This window comes from Spinacia oleracea, chromosome 6, assembly GCF_020520425.1.
Source record: "Spinacia oleracea cultivar Varoflay chromosome 6, BTI_SOV_V1, whole genome shotgun sequence".
NCBI lineage: Eukaryota > Viridiplantae > Streptophyta > Magnoliopsida > Caryophyllales > Amaranthaceae > Spinacia > Spinacia oleracea.
This window is the reverse complement of record NC_079492.1, coordinates 143,282,842-143,295,527: the sequence shown is the minus strand read 5'-3', so window position 1 is coordinate 143,295,527 and position 12,686 is coordinate 143,282,842. Positions and strand designations below refer to the sequence as shown.

Genomic DNA, 12,686 nt, shown 5'->3' with positions numbered 1-12,686 from the left:
GAGCCTTTTCACGTGATATCCCTTTTCTCATTTCCTTTCTTTCATAGTTTCATCTGATCCATTTGCTGGATCTTTTCCCTAATTCAATTTCTATCCTAAGTTTCTCTCCTCTCTCCTCCCTCCTCCGCCCCTCTCATCAAAATCAAGCTCCACAACAATTCACCAAATTCCGATCTTACCACCACCATTAATGCGTTGTTTATCTCAGCCTCAACCAAGTGGTCGCAGTGTTGCGTTGGAGCTGCCATAGACAACAACGTCAAAGGATCAAATCTCTATCCTAGGTTTTCCCTCTTTCTTTCATTACTTCTCCTTTTAAATCTTCTACAATTTTGTGATTTGCTAATTTTGTGTTTTTTCATTGTCTAGGGTTTATCATCTCTTGCTAAAGGGGAGAAGGATGCGATTTGGACATATGATTTATGATGGGTATGCAATTTATTTCTCTCTCCTCTCATCTCTTACATTAGCAGTACTAAGATCAAGTACATCCCCTGTAATATCACGAAACTACATAGTTGAATTGACTTCAATTTTATTTTTATGTTTGATTTGATTTTCATAATATAGTTTGAATTGATTTTCAATTTTTATTTTAATTTTTCGACCCAACAGTTTTGTCTTTCCCCCACAGCCCAATAAAGTCGTTTTTTAGCTGGAAATAAATAAAATAAATTAATTACTAAAAAAAAAGAGAAGAAGAAACTCCATTCATCTAATATTTAGAAGGGATTGAAGTTGAAGGAAAACGAGAGTTTTCCAGATTTCTCTCCTGCCTCAAAATTTAATTTGATTAAAAATTGAATTAAAGGTGATCGTCTTTATCTGTTTACCTTTTATAATATTCATTCTTTTTGTTTATTTTCTTATTTCCTCGTGTCACATATATTATTCTTTTGTAGTTTTTTTTGTTTATATATTCTATATATTTAGTGTTTTTAGGGTATGTTTTAGGGTTTTGAGATTCTAATTTTGTTTGTTTTTTTTGAGAATGTTGAACGGGGTTCAAGGTTTGCCAGTTGGGTTTTGTTTTTTTTCTTTCTAAATTGGGTGTTCATTAGATTTGGAAATTCTGGGGGATTTTTAATGGGAATTTTCAGATTTTGATTCTCGGTCTTATTTTCTACTTGTACTTTTTTTGGGTGATTGAAGATCTATAGAAGATCTAACATTGGTACCCAGTATTGATCTTAGTTATGTTTGGTGATTGATTGTTCAAGAGGGTAAATATTAGGGGTTAAGTTAATTGATATAAACATACAAAATTGACTGACAATTGATACTCCCTAGGCGATGCTTATGATTTAAGAGTTTAATTGTTTGGTGGTTATTTTCAATTTCTGTATATTTATGGAGTATGATTTATCTTTGAGTGGTAGATCAGTTGGGTGGATTACAAACAGGGTTTAGGTTGGATATTATGTATGAATTCTTCATCCTACCCCTTTTATCCTAATGGCAATCGACATTTAGATGCAGGTGAATCAAGTCCCAGCAGCAAGTCGACGAATTCGACCATAAGGCTGATGAGCAGGATGTGGCAGAATTCATTGATGAAGTGGACGAGGAGTTTTATCATAGAGATGATGGGAATATCGAAATAGATGAGTATGATTCGGTCTGTAATCTCTCTATTCATGTGGTTCTATTTAACGCAAATTTGCTTGTTTAAAAAAGGAATTAATGTGTTTTTCTCGGTTCTGGGTACTGTTTTGTTTGAAACATAAACTTTTTCCTGGATATTTTCTAGCATCTTACGAAGGTGACGGATACCTCTGCCTTTTCGCTGAATGTTCCCCTTTAACTATCTGATTAAAACGAGACTTAATCTTGTATGTTTAATAACTTGAGTGTCACTTGTTTGACTTGTGCACAATGTCACTAATATGTTTTATAATCTATTGTTAAGCTTGGTCTTCAAGTACATGTTATTAAGCTTGGTCAATTATATATATTGCCCATTCTTGTAGAGTTCAGTCGTTTATATTAACTTAATATAATTTTCATAGTCAAAATTAATGAACAAATATCAAAATATTGTTACATGTGTATTTAAGTGATCATCTCTAATTTTTCTGTCATGTGATTCTCCATTTTTTTCTGGTAATGGGTTTGATAAATTCATGAACCATCGACGCATTGGATTGACATCCCGTCTTTAAGAATGTTGGATTTAAAGAGAGTTTGAGGGCTGCGGGGTGCTATATTGTTATTATAGAGAGAGACAACTAAGAAAATCCTAGGCACAGAGTGGTAGATGATAGAGCGGAGTAGATAATAGGATGGTTCATCCATTCAAGTGATATTGGAAGCTTAACGCAAGTTCGGAATGCTATCAGTTCGTGGGATATGGGTATAACTGACTGGGTATCTAGCAATTGACGATTTTTCCATTGAAATTCTATTGAAAATACTTCTGTATATAGGTTAAGTTATAATTGTTGATGTCACTAGCAGTCTAGCTATTCTAGCACTACCTATGGTTTGTTCTTTGTTAATTTCAACCATGTTGATGTGTTAATGCATTATGGTGTCTCGCTTTATGGGGGGATAGTGCATGATCTTTGTGGTACATGTGCCCTAATGGAAGTACCTAAATAGAGAACCATATTTGTACTTACATATTCATACAACATACTTCATATTATTGAAGGAACTTAATCTACTTGTCTAATGTTTAATTTGTAATGATCAAGGCAGATCTGCTTGTCCAATATGGAGGAGTTTCCCCAAAAATGGCCTAATAGGCTCATTCAAGGGCCATCAATAGGTACATTGCATAAGTATGACTTTCTTTTGTTTGATAATAAGTTACTCTTTGCATTTCTATATGTAATGACCTTGATGTAGAGTCGCTAGACTACTATTCTCAAATTGGACTGGTATTTTTAAGTTACAATTTCTTAAATTGGACTGGCATTCTCTTTCTGTCAACTGCATATTTCTTCTCAAATCATTCCATATCTGATTACTGCAAAAAAAAGATCAATAGTTCATAGATCAATAATGTCTCATTTCTAAAAGTACCTGATAAGGTTGTGATTCCAAATGTTTGATCTATTAGCCATAAGGTTTATAACTACATACTATAAAATTGTAAATGTGCCAGAAGCAGGCAAACAATTCTTGAATGAGACAAAATGTGAGTGAAAGATCTCATGAGTTGTAATGGGTCCATGAATCTATGAAAATTTCCTGGCACCATGTTTAGAGTGTATCTATTAGAGGTTTTTAAAAGCAATTAGCCTACGTAGAATTTGATACTTAAGCCAAGTCCACCATCTCTTTAATTTTGAGGTATAGGCAATATACTATGAAGCACTATATGAGTCTTGAATATATACTTTGTGGGTAATGCTGGAGAAGCTTTCAGTCAAATATACGACATGTTTGCTTAACTTCCTATCTCCATATCCACAGTTTTATATTTTTTTCCATTGTGTGCACTAAATTTAAGGAGTTTCTCTGGCTTATACCAAGTATTTCAATTTGATATTATTTATTCATCATGTTTCCTAAACATTAGCTATGTTTCCTAATAAATTCCACTAATTTATAGGCTTGGAGAAGGTCTCGTAAGTATGTGCTGGAAAACTGCTAGGTGACATGAGTGTTAAAAGAGCTCAGCCACTACAGGAAATTGCTGATGCAGATGCAGAGCTGGCAGTCATCTGTTCTGCAATGGGAGAAAGACCAGTGCGTATTCTGCAAGTAAGGAATTATGTTCTCTTAGAATTTTTAAAGAAATGATATTTTTTTTACTTATGGAATACGACCTCATTGTGTTAATGCTGTTTTTATTTTTGTGATTCCATAAAGAAATCAAAAGAGGAAGAAATTAACTTCTCTCCTCTTCAATGTCATCAAGGAGATCTTCTTCGTTGGTCTATCATGAACTATTCTGATTTATGTCCTCATGGTCTATCATGAACTATTCCGATTTATGCCCTTATATCTCTCTCTCTCTCTCTCTCTCTCTCTCTCTCTCTCTCTCTCTCTCTCTCTCTCTCTCTCTCTCTCTCTCTCTCCCTCTGGCTGTAAGATCTTTTTTTGCTTCATTTTCTTTGAATTAACGAGCTTATTTATGTTTATTTGATTGATTTTCATATGTTCCGATCAAAGTATATTTCTACTTTTCTCTTGGATAAAAAGTGTCAAGAGTATGATATGTTTGCACAATCTAATGTATTTGAAATTAAGAGATGTTTAACTATTACAATAAGCATCCAGGATAGTAGTTCAAATTTCTAAGACTGTATTGGTTGGATTAATTTGTATTGGAAATCAGTGACCAAGTCTTGAGAAGAGAGAAAATGGCAACGCCAAAAAATGGCAATGACCAGGACTTGAGAAGAGAGAAAATGACAATGACAGTGTGCTGCGCTTTGCAAATCTGGAAATGTATGAAATCCAACCATATTATGATATGAACTTCCCCACTCCCTCTTAGTGGTTACATCTGAATAAAGAGAAGCACTGAATGTTTCCTTGCCTTTTCAGGTTTATGCAGTGGATTCTGACAATATGGATTGCTTAACCTTTGGAGCTCCTAAATTTCTCCATCATTCAATGGATCTAGGCTCCAAGAAAGCACCAGTCATGGAATTTGAAATGGATAAGGTGAGAGACCCCTTAACTGTTGATGTTTATTTTAAGATGTAAGGCCTACTCCTATATTTATGCTTTCGCTCTGATTCAGGTCTTGGGAGGAGCTGAATCTTAGAATGGATCAATTCATTGAATTGTGCATTATTTGTGGTTGTGATTATTGTGAGAGTGTGAAAGGTAACAAGAGATGCTTTTGAACTCATTAATTCATGAATATGGTCAAAGTTGTCTTGTTTAATAATGGACTAAAGGAGATATGTGACTTTTGTGCACTTGATGTATAGTCTTCATTAAGGATTGAATTTGACCCATTAAGGAGGGAAATGAGGGGACAGGGACTCAGGGAGGGAGAGAGGGAGATGAGGGGGAGAGAGATGGATAGATAGATGGAGATTCTGGTTTAGTGTAAAGATGTCAATGACTGGTTAATCATTCTTGATTTTATCTTCCAGAAAAGAGGCACCACTGTTGTATAGTGATTAGTGAGCTGTACCATTTTGTTCAATATTTGAAATGGTGAAACCTTCTTTTGAGTCTGCAAGACTTTACTTTTTTCGTTTCTTTCTTGTACTACGAACATAACATCCCCACTCCCTATGATCTTTGATTTTTTCCCCTATGTCATATATCGCCTGAAATCAGTCAGATAATATATGTTTCATTTACAGTAGAAATGCCTAATGTCTATGGTTGCTCACGAAATCAGAGAAATATTGAAGCTTACTGCTCTATCATTTTATTTATGTCAGTGACATATTTTGAGAGAAATAGAGCTAGGATTACATACATACTGATATATATTTCATAGAACTTGGCTTCCATTTATTTTTGGTGTTAAATTATCCTTAATACTCTTCGTACTCTAAGAAACCATCAATGTTATATTAAGTAATCATCATAATTGGAGATTTGGCGCTTAAAATTAAATCTTACCTCTGCTTGATTTATGTTGAGTTCTCTCCTTCTGTCATTTGGAGTCGAGGAGGGGTTGTAGTCTTCCAGGAGTAGAGACGGAGAGAGAAAAGAGAGTTTAGGTTGTTTAATGATTGGTTTCGCATTATTGGTTTGGTCTTTCGGCAAAGAGGCACCACATATGTGTAGTGAGCCTTACTATTTTTCTGAATGTTTCTAATGTTTTTACACCTTTCGCCTGTTGATTCTACAACCCTTTTCTTGGTTTCTTTATTGTACCTAATCCCCAACCCCAATGGTCTATGATTCTTTTTGTTGTTTTATGACAGCCTGTAACCAGTGGGATTGTGTGTACAACTGATACGCCTGTAGCATTATGTTGTATTCCCGTAAAATAAACTGCAACATCTGTTTCTTTCCTTAGGTGCAACTTTAGATTAAATTTCTCATTTTCTTGCTTTGTAAACTGAATTCTGTTGTAACGATTACCAGAAAAAACCTTCAGCAGTTTTCAATAGTAATATTTTGACTCTCGACCAGGTGTAGTTTAGTGGTTAAAAGCTAAACCTATCACCTCTATGGTCAAGTCTGATTCTTACCAGGTTACCAAGCTACCATTTTGGGATATAGAATTTTATAACTTTCCTTATTCCTATAAAATAATTGAGGCTATTCTTAGAAATTTTCCTAACTCTTTTAAGTAGGTCTTGGCAATATGGTTCGGAAGATGACTCTTCAAACCATGTACAACAAGCCATATGTGTCGTTCCGGTCCTATAATATACTTTGAAAATGCTGGTTTCATAGACGGAATTCGAGAAATAAGTTAGAGAAACTAATATGTCTGGGAGAACTTTGTTCCAAATTAATTGAAGAGCTTTACCTTTGTTGTTTTTTTCAGCATGGAAATCTATGTTGTTGTATCGTAAATGGGAACATGAGTCCTAACCAGACAGAATTAATAGAGATTAAGTCGTTAAACAAAGTGGTGGCAAGTCGCAAGGGGTATTTTCCTAATATGTTCATGTTATTCTAGTACTACGTACATATCACCTTTTATATAATACATGCCGATGCAAAATAATTTGAGCCCGTGCATGAGCTTCTACACATAAATCATGTTCTGATGTAGGTTGGACTAACGACATATCTCTTCAAGTGCAATGACCCGCAATGGTGCCTCAAGCAAGTGGTTTGGAGGATGACATCCCTGTTTCTTCCTCCTTTTATCCATCGTGTTCAATGCCAACCTTCAAGTGTAAAGTGGTTGTATGTTTAATGGCTATGTGTTCAATGCCAACCTTCAAGTGTAAAGTGGTTGTATGTTTAATGGCTATGTGTATATCTTTTGCTAGCAAACTTTAATTATGTTGCATTGCTACCAATAAATTGTTGTTAATATATATTAACATTGTTATTGTAATTGGATGTTCCTAGGAAATACGCATACATCTTCTGATTTGTTATTGTGTGTTTGATCTATCAATGACACATACATTATAATTGTATCTATAGATTCGTCTTGTTTACTTCTATTTAAATCTAACTAGTATAGTACCCGTGCGATGCACGGTTTATGATATAAATATTAAATTTGCATATCTAATCTACATCTATAGACAATTATTATTAACGTAGATCTTATAGATAATCTTCTTATTAAAATTAATAATCGATAGATTTTTTACCTCCATTCCATTTATTACTTATTTTAAAATTTGAAAAAAAAACATGGGCATGTAAATAAATTTACTGTCTTCCCATTTCATCACCTGTTTCAAGCATAAAGTTATTTTCATCTGCTCTTTACTTCAAAAGTATTATACCATCTTAATACTTACCCCCATCATCTAAATCACTAACATGATTATTTAACACTAACCCCTACCATATATACTTTAATCGGCTAGAGATAACTTCGAATATGGGTGAGGTTGGTCCCTAAATTTTTGCATCCTCTGCTCGCCACCACGATAGGTACGATACTCATTCATGTCCTAATCCCCATGTCGCGGGCGAAAAACAAATGTATCCTTGTTTTATTACCGTTCGTGTATCCACACCCTCCTCAAACCTAGCTTTAGATCTAAGGAATGAGCTAGTATTTAAGTCGTGGGGTCATTAATTTGACCCCATTTGAATGTAGATGTTTGATAAAAAATAAAAAAAAAATCAGAAAATTTGTAGTTTTTCAATAATAAAATCAATTTGGCAATTTGCACCCACTAAAATAAAGATTTTTTTTACCCACTACTAAATTATTTTGGATCCGCTACTGCCTAAACCCGACATCATTTTTTTTGCAAGAGGATTTTGAATTTTAAAACTCTTTTCTGGGGTATTTAGCAATTTGGTTGTCTGATTAGAGTAATCAAGTAAATAAACCAAACATTATCATATGTAGGGTAGTAATACTTTTTTATTTTTTTTACTATAATAGCTATTTAAAAATTATTCTTAAAATAATATTTAGAATGAGTAAATATGTGTCGCAGGTGAGTTTGAAACCTTAAAATCAATTCTTCTTTATTATTATATTTACTAATACTGTATCCCTATATTTCTCCGTTTCCTTTCTAGCTAGCGTAGATGTGAGATAAACATTCTCTAAACTCATCATTTTTACAATTACCTTCGTTTATGCTCTTAAGATCTTTACGCTTTATGTTTTAGTCATTTTCTAAAAGTTCTTTCCACTCTGGTTTGTTCCATTGTAGACATATGAATTTTACATTCATTCCCTCATTTTTTTTCCACCACAACATACAACATACAATATTTTATTATAGTAGTACGTCAACCACAAATTATTCACTCACAATACTTTAATATTAGTTTTCACCCACTTGCATTGTTGATTTATTTAGGCTCTATTCTATTCAACTTATTGGGTATGAACTTATATTATCTGAACTTATATGAACTCATATGAACTTATCTGAACTCATTAAACTTATCCGAACTGAAAACAACTTATTTTGTCTGAAATAAAATTATTTGGGCTTATTTTTATGAAAAAGCTTATTTTAATTTTATGAACATATCTTAATTGGGCTTATCTTAATTGAACTTATTTTATCTAAAATAAGTCAAACAAAACAGTGCCTTATAATATAATCACTCATTTCCTATTTGTTACCCGCATATATCATTACATACTTACCGAAGTTCTTTAATTATGGTTTAAATAGTTAACGTAAAGATCATTCGGGAACGGAGGTAGGAATATGAAGTGTGCAATTTGAATTATATAAATCTGTTGGTCCTTGTAAATAAATAAACATACTTCATTTGTTTCAAAATAATTATACAATCACATGCCATAGTAAATGGAGTATGTTTATTATTCTGTAATAATTATTCCATTTTATTTATTAAATGGAGTAAAGTATAAAGTAGTAAGGCTTTTAGTTTTTGGAAAAAAATAACAGATATATAAATTTTTTTGGTAGATAAGTGATAGAATTTATATCATAATATATAACATTTACTTATGGTGCAAATAGTTAACGTAAAGATCATTTGGGAGCGGACTTAGGAATAGAAGTATGTCTAATTCAATTACAAGTATATATTAATTTAATAAGGAAAGTGTAAATTGGGTTAGATAATATGTTGGTCCTTGTAAATAAATAAACATCTTCAATTGTTTCAAAATAATTGATAGTCACATGTCATAATAAATAGAATACGTTTGTTATTCCGTAATAATAATTCCAATTATTTTATTTAATTGAGTAACATATAAAGTAGTCATACTTTTAGTGTTAGGAAAAATAGTAGAGATAGAATATTTTTATATTTGTTAAATAAGAGATAGAATATTTTTATATTTGTTAAATAAGAGATAGAATATTTTTATATTTGTTAATATTCTATTTTAGATTATATTTAATGTCATCTGAATATTCTATATTAGATTGCTAACTATATTCTAACGTATCTAATAATGTAAATATATTAACAATTTAGTTTTTTAAAAAAGTAAATCATTTTTTTTATACAAACTTTTGTATAAGGCGGTCTTACAGGAAAGACCACCTTATACTTGGATATTTTCGCGGGTCACACACGGACGGATATGGGTCTGATTTAATTTCGGGTCGCATAAAAAACAAAATTTCATCCATTTCAAAACCTAATCCGTATCTCTCTCCTCCCCCTCTCTCCTCTAAACTCTCTGATCTCTTTCTCTCTTCTCCTAACTGGAGCCGTTCTCTCTCCTCCGTCCGCCTCTTTGCTAAAGCCTAACACCGGCCAAAGCCTCCTCGCTGTTCCAATTCGCCACCGCCATCAACTCCTCACCTCTCCAGAAGGAGAACAAGGAACATCGGTCGTCGCCGCTTGTTGCCCGCTGTCGTAGATGTTTCTTTAGTGTTTGGTCGGTGGTTCGAACCAAGGATATTGGCGTCGCCAATTCGTTTGATCAGCGGCGTTGTCAATTCGTCTGAGCAGCGGCGTTGTCAATTCGTCTGAGCAGCGGCGTCGCCAATTCGTAGTCGATGGTGGCGAGTTGTCCCCCGACGAAAAAGCCTCAAAGAACTCAGTTAACTCCTTCATCTCATGACTTTTGGTTTTTGTTTCAGTTTTTTTATTTATTTGTTGATTAATTGGTTGATTTTACAATTTAGGTGAATCGATGATGTTTTTTTAGGTTTTTTATTTTTGAGCTTTTTAAATCATTTTTATGCGATTTCTTTTATGCAATTTCGTTTGAATTAGTGGTGCTGTGATCGATTCAGGTGTTTGTGATTTTTGAATCCGCAGGTCATTGTTCACTTGGATGTTGTTGAACTTCTACACATTGTGTCTTTTTGTTAGGGAAACAATGTGAACCTTTTGTTTTTGATTTCTCTAGTGTTTCCGTCATGTTGGATGAAGCTCCTGATTTTGATTTCTCTGGTGTTTTTCGTATTGTCGAATGAACCTCCTGATTTCATTTCTATTGATTTTGTTTTTTTAAATGTGTGTTTTACATTAATTGATTGAACATGTTGTAAATGCGGTGTTTTTTAGGTGCTATGCTACTGCTGGTGGAGCTAGTTGTGATAAACTGACGGAGAGGCAGCTACAGAAGCACCTCAAGGTTTGTGTGGTGACGCTAGGCTTGCGCCACTAGGCGTGCTGTGCTGGTTGTCATTCCGGTGGCTGCTAGAGTTGATGCGATTGTGAATTGCTATTGGTTATGTGTTGTTGTTGGTGATATGGTGAGCACACGCAGAGGAAGTGCTTTGGTGGTGCTTCGCTGTCGTGTTTCTAGACGGCATGGAGAGGAGTAAGACAGGGCAGGGCGGCAAAATTGAAAAGAAATGTAATTAATATCCAAATCTGTATTGTAACAATTTTGTTTCATTTATATTAGTCATGATTATATAGGTTTTAGTTAAGAATAAATTCATTTTAGTTACACATTTGTTATATTTAGTTAAGATTTTTTTTTCAAAAGAATAATTCAGTTGTAGTTAAGATAATGTGGTTTTAGTTGAGAATAAATTGTTTTTAGTTAAGATTTTCGGAGTTTTTGTTATGATTTCGTGAAATTCATTTCGTTGATCTGAAATTCAATTAGTTAAGCAATGGAATAAATTCGTTAAGCATTGAAATCAATTATTTAAGCATTAAGACCAATTAGTTAAGCAATGAAACTAAGAAGTTTACAAATATAAAGAAAGTATTTGTTAAGTCGGAAATTCAATTAATTAAGCAGTGAATTCAATTTGTTGAGCTTGAAATTCAGTTATTTAGCAACGAAACCAATTAGTTATGCAATATAACTAATTAGTGAATTAATTAAACCAATTAGTTAAGCAATGGAATCAATTAGTTAAGCACTGAAACCAATTAGTTAAGCACTGAAACCTATTAGTTAAGAATCAAACCGGCCAATTAATTAAGCAGATATAAAGAAAGTATTTGCTAAGCCTGAAATTCAATCAGTTAAACCTAAAACTCAATTAGTTAAGCAATGAAACTAATTAATTAAGCAATAGAACGAATTAGTTAACGCAATGGAACCAATTAATTCAATTAGTTAAGCATTGGAACCAATTAGTTAAGAAATTGAACCCATTAGTTAAGCCTAAAACTCAATTAGTTAAGCAATGAAACTAATTAGTTAAGCCTAAAACTAATTAGTTAAGCCTAAAACTCAATTAGTTAAGCTATGGGACGAATTAGTTAAGAAACTGAACCAATTAGTTAAGCAATGGAACGAATTAGTTAAGAAACTGAACCAATTAGTTAACTCTAAAACTCAATTAGTTAAGCAATGGAACGAATTAGTTAAGAAACTGAACCAATTAGTTAAGCCTAAAACTCAATTAGTTAAGCAATGGAACGAATTAGTTAAGAAATTGAACCAATTAGTTAAGCCTAAAACTCAATTAGTTAAGCAATGAAACTAATTAATTAAGCAATAGAATGAATTAGTTAACGCAATGGAACCAATTAATTCAATTAGTTAAGCATTGGAACCAATTAGTTAAGAAATTGAACGAATTAGTTAAACAATGAAACCAATAGAACGAATTATTTAAAGCAATGGAAACAATTAATTCAATTAGTTAAGCATTGTAACTTATTAGTTAAGAAATTGAACGAATTAGTTAAGAAATGGATCGAATTAGAATGGAACTAATTAGTTAAGAAAGTAAAACAATTAGTTAAGCAATAGAACGAAATAGTTAAAGCAATGGAACGAAATAGTTAAGCAATGAGACCAATTAAAAAATCTTAACTAAAACCAAGAAAATCGTAACTAAAATTATGAAAAAGCTTAACTAAAACTCATAAATTGTTAAAATAAAATTTAAAAAAAATCTAGAACTAAAAAACACACAAGTAAAACAAAATTATATTTAACTAAAATGGATTTTTTTACTCCGTACTATTCAGTTTATAAGTATAACTATTTATATTATATTAAAACTAATTTATATAAAAGCATAACTATTTGATCATAAAGCACAACTATTTGTGTTTTATCGTAATTTGTTTATAAAAAATCATAACTAATCCATATAAATCCTTAACTATTCTACTTATCATTCATATAAACCCATAACTAATTCACATAAACCCTCAACTATTTTTTGAATTTTAACTAATTCATTTATAAACCAAAAATAATTCTTAAACAAGACAAACTTAATGGTAACTAAACCCAA

The 12,686-nt window shown here is 32.4% G+C and overlaps 2 long non-coding RNA genes across 15 annotated transcripts; both read left to right on the top strand.

Moving 5' to 3' along the window:
• Nucleotides 1–6,986, top strand: LOC110802132 (uncharacterized). 14 transcript variants are annotated; one of them, XR_008924826.1, is made up of 9 exons: nucleotides 1–284; nucleotides 370–429; nucleotides 1,474–1,618; nucleotides 2,701–2,770; nucleotides 3,560–3,711; nucleotides 4,289–4,401; nucleotides 4,501–4,620; nucleotides 4,700–6,525; nucleotides 6,653–6,986. It is a non-coding gene; the product is annotated as an uncharacterized lncRNA (long non-coding RNA). The 14 variants fall into 14 exon arrangements; XR_008924828.1 differs by having other exon boundaries at nucleotides 8–284; nucleotides 4,700–4,785; nucleotides 5,850–6,986; XR_002537084.2 differs by having other exon boundaries at nucleotides 9–284; nucleotides 4,700–4,785.
• Nucleotides 6,987–9,662: 2,676 nt separating this feature from the next.
• LOC110802133 (uncharacterized) lies at nucleotides 9,663–11,027 on the top strand. The gene is made up of 2 exons (XR_002537086.2): nucleotides 9,663–10,066; nucleotides 10,537–11,027. It is a non-coding gene; the product is annotated as an uncharacterized lncRNA (long non-coding RNA).
• Nucleotides 11,028–12,686: the final 1,659 nt, after the last annotated feature.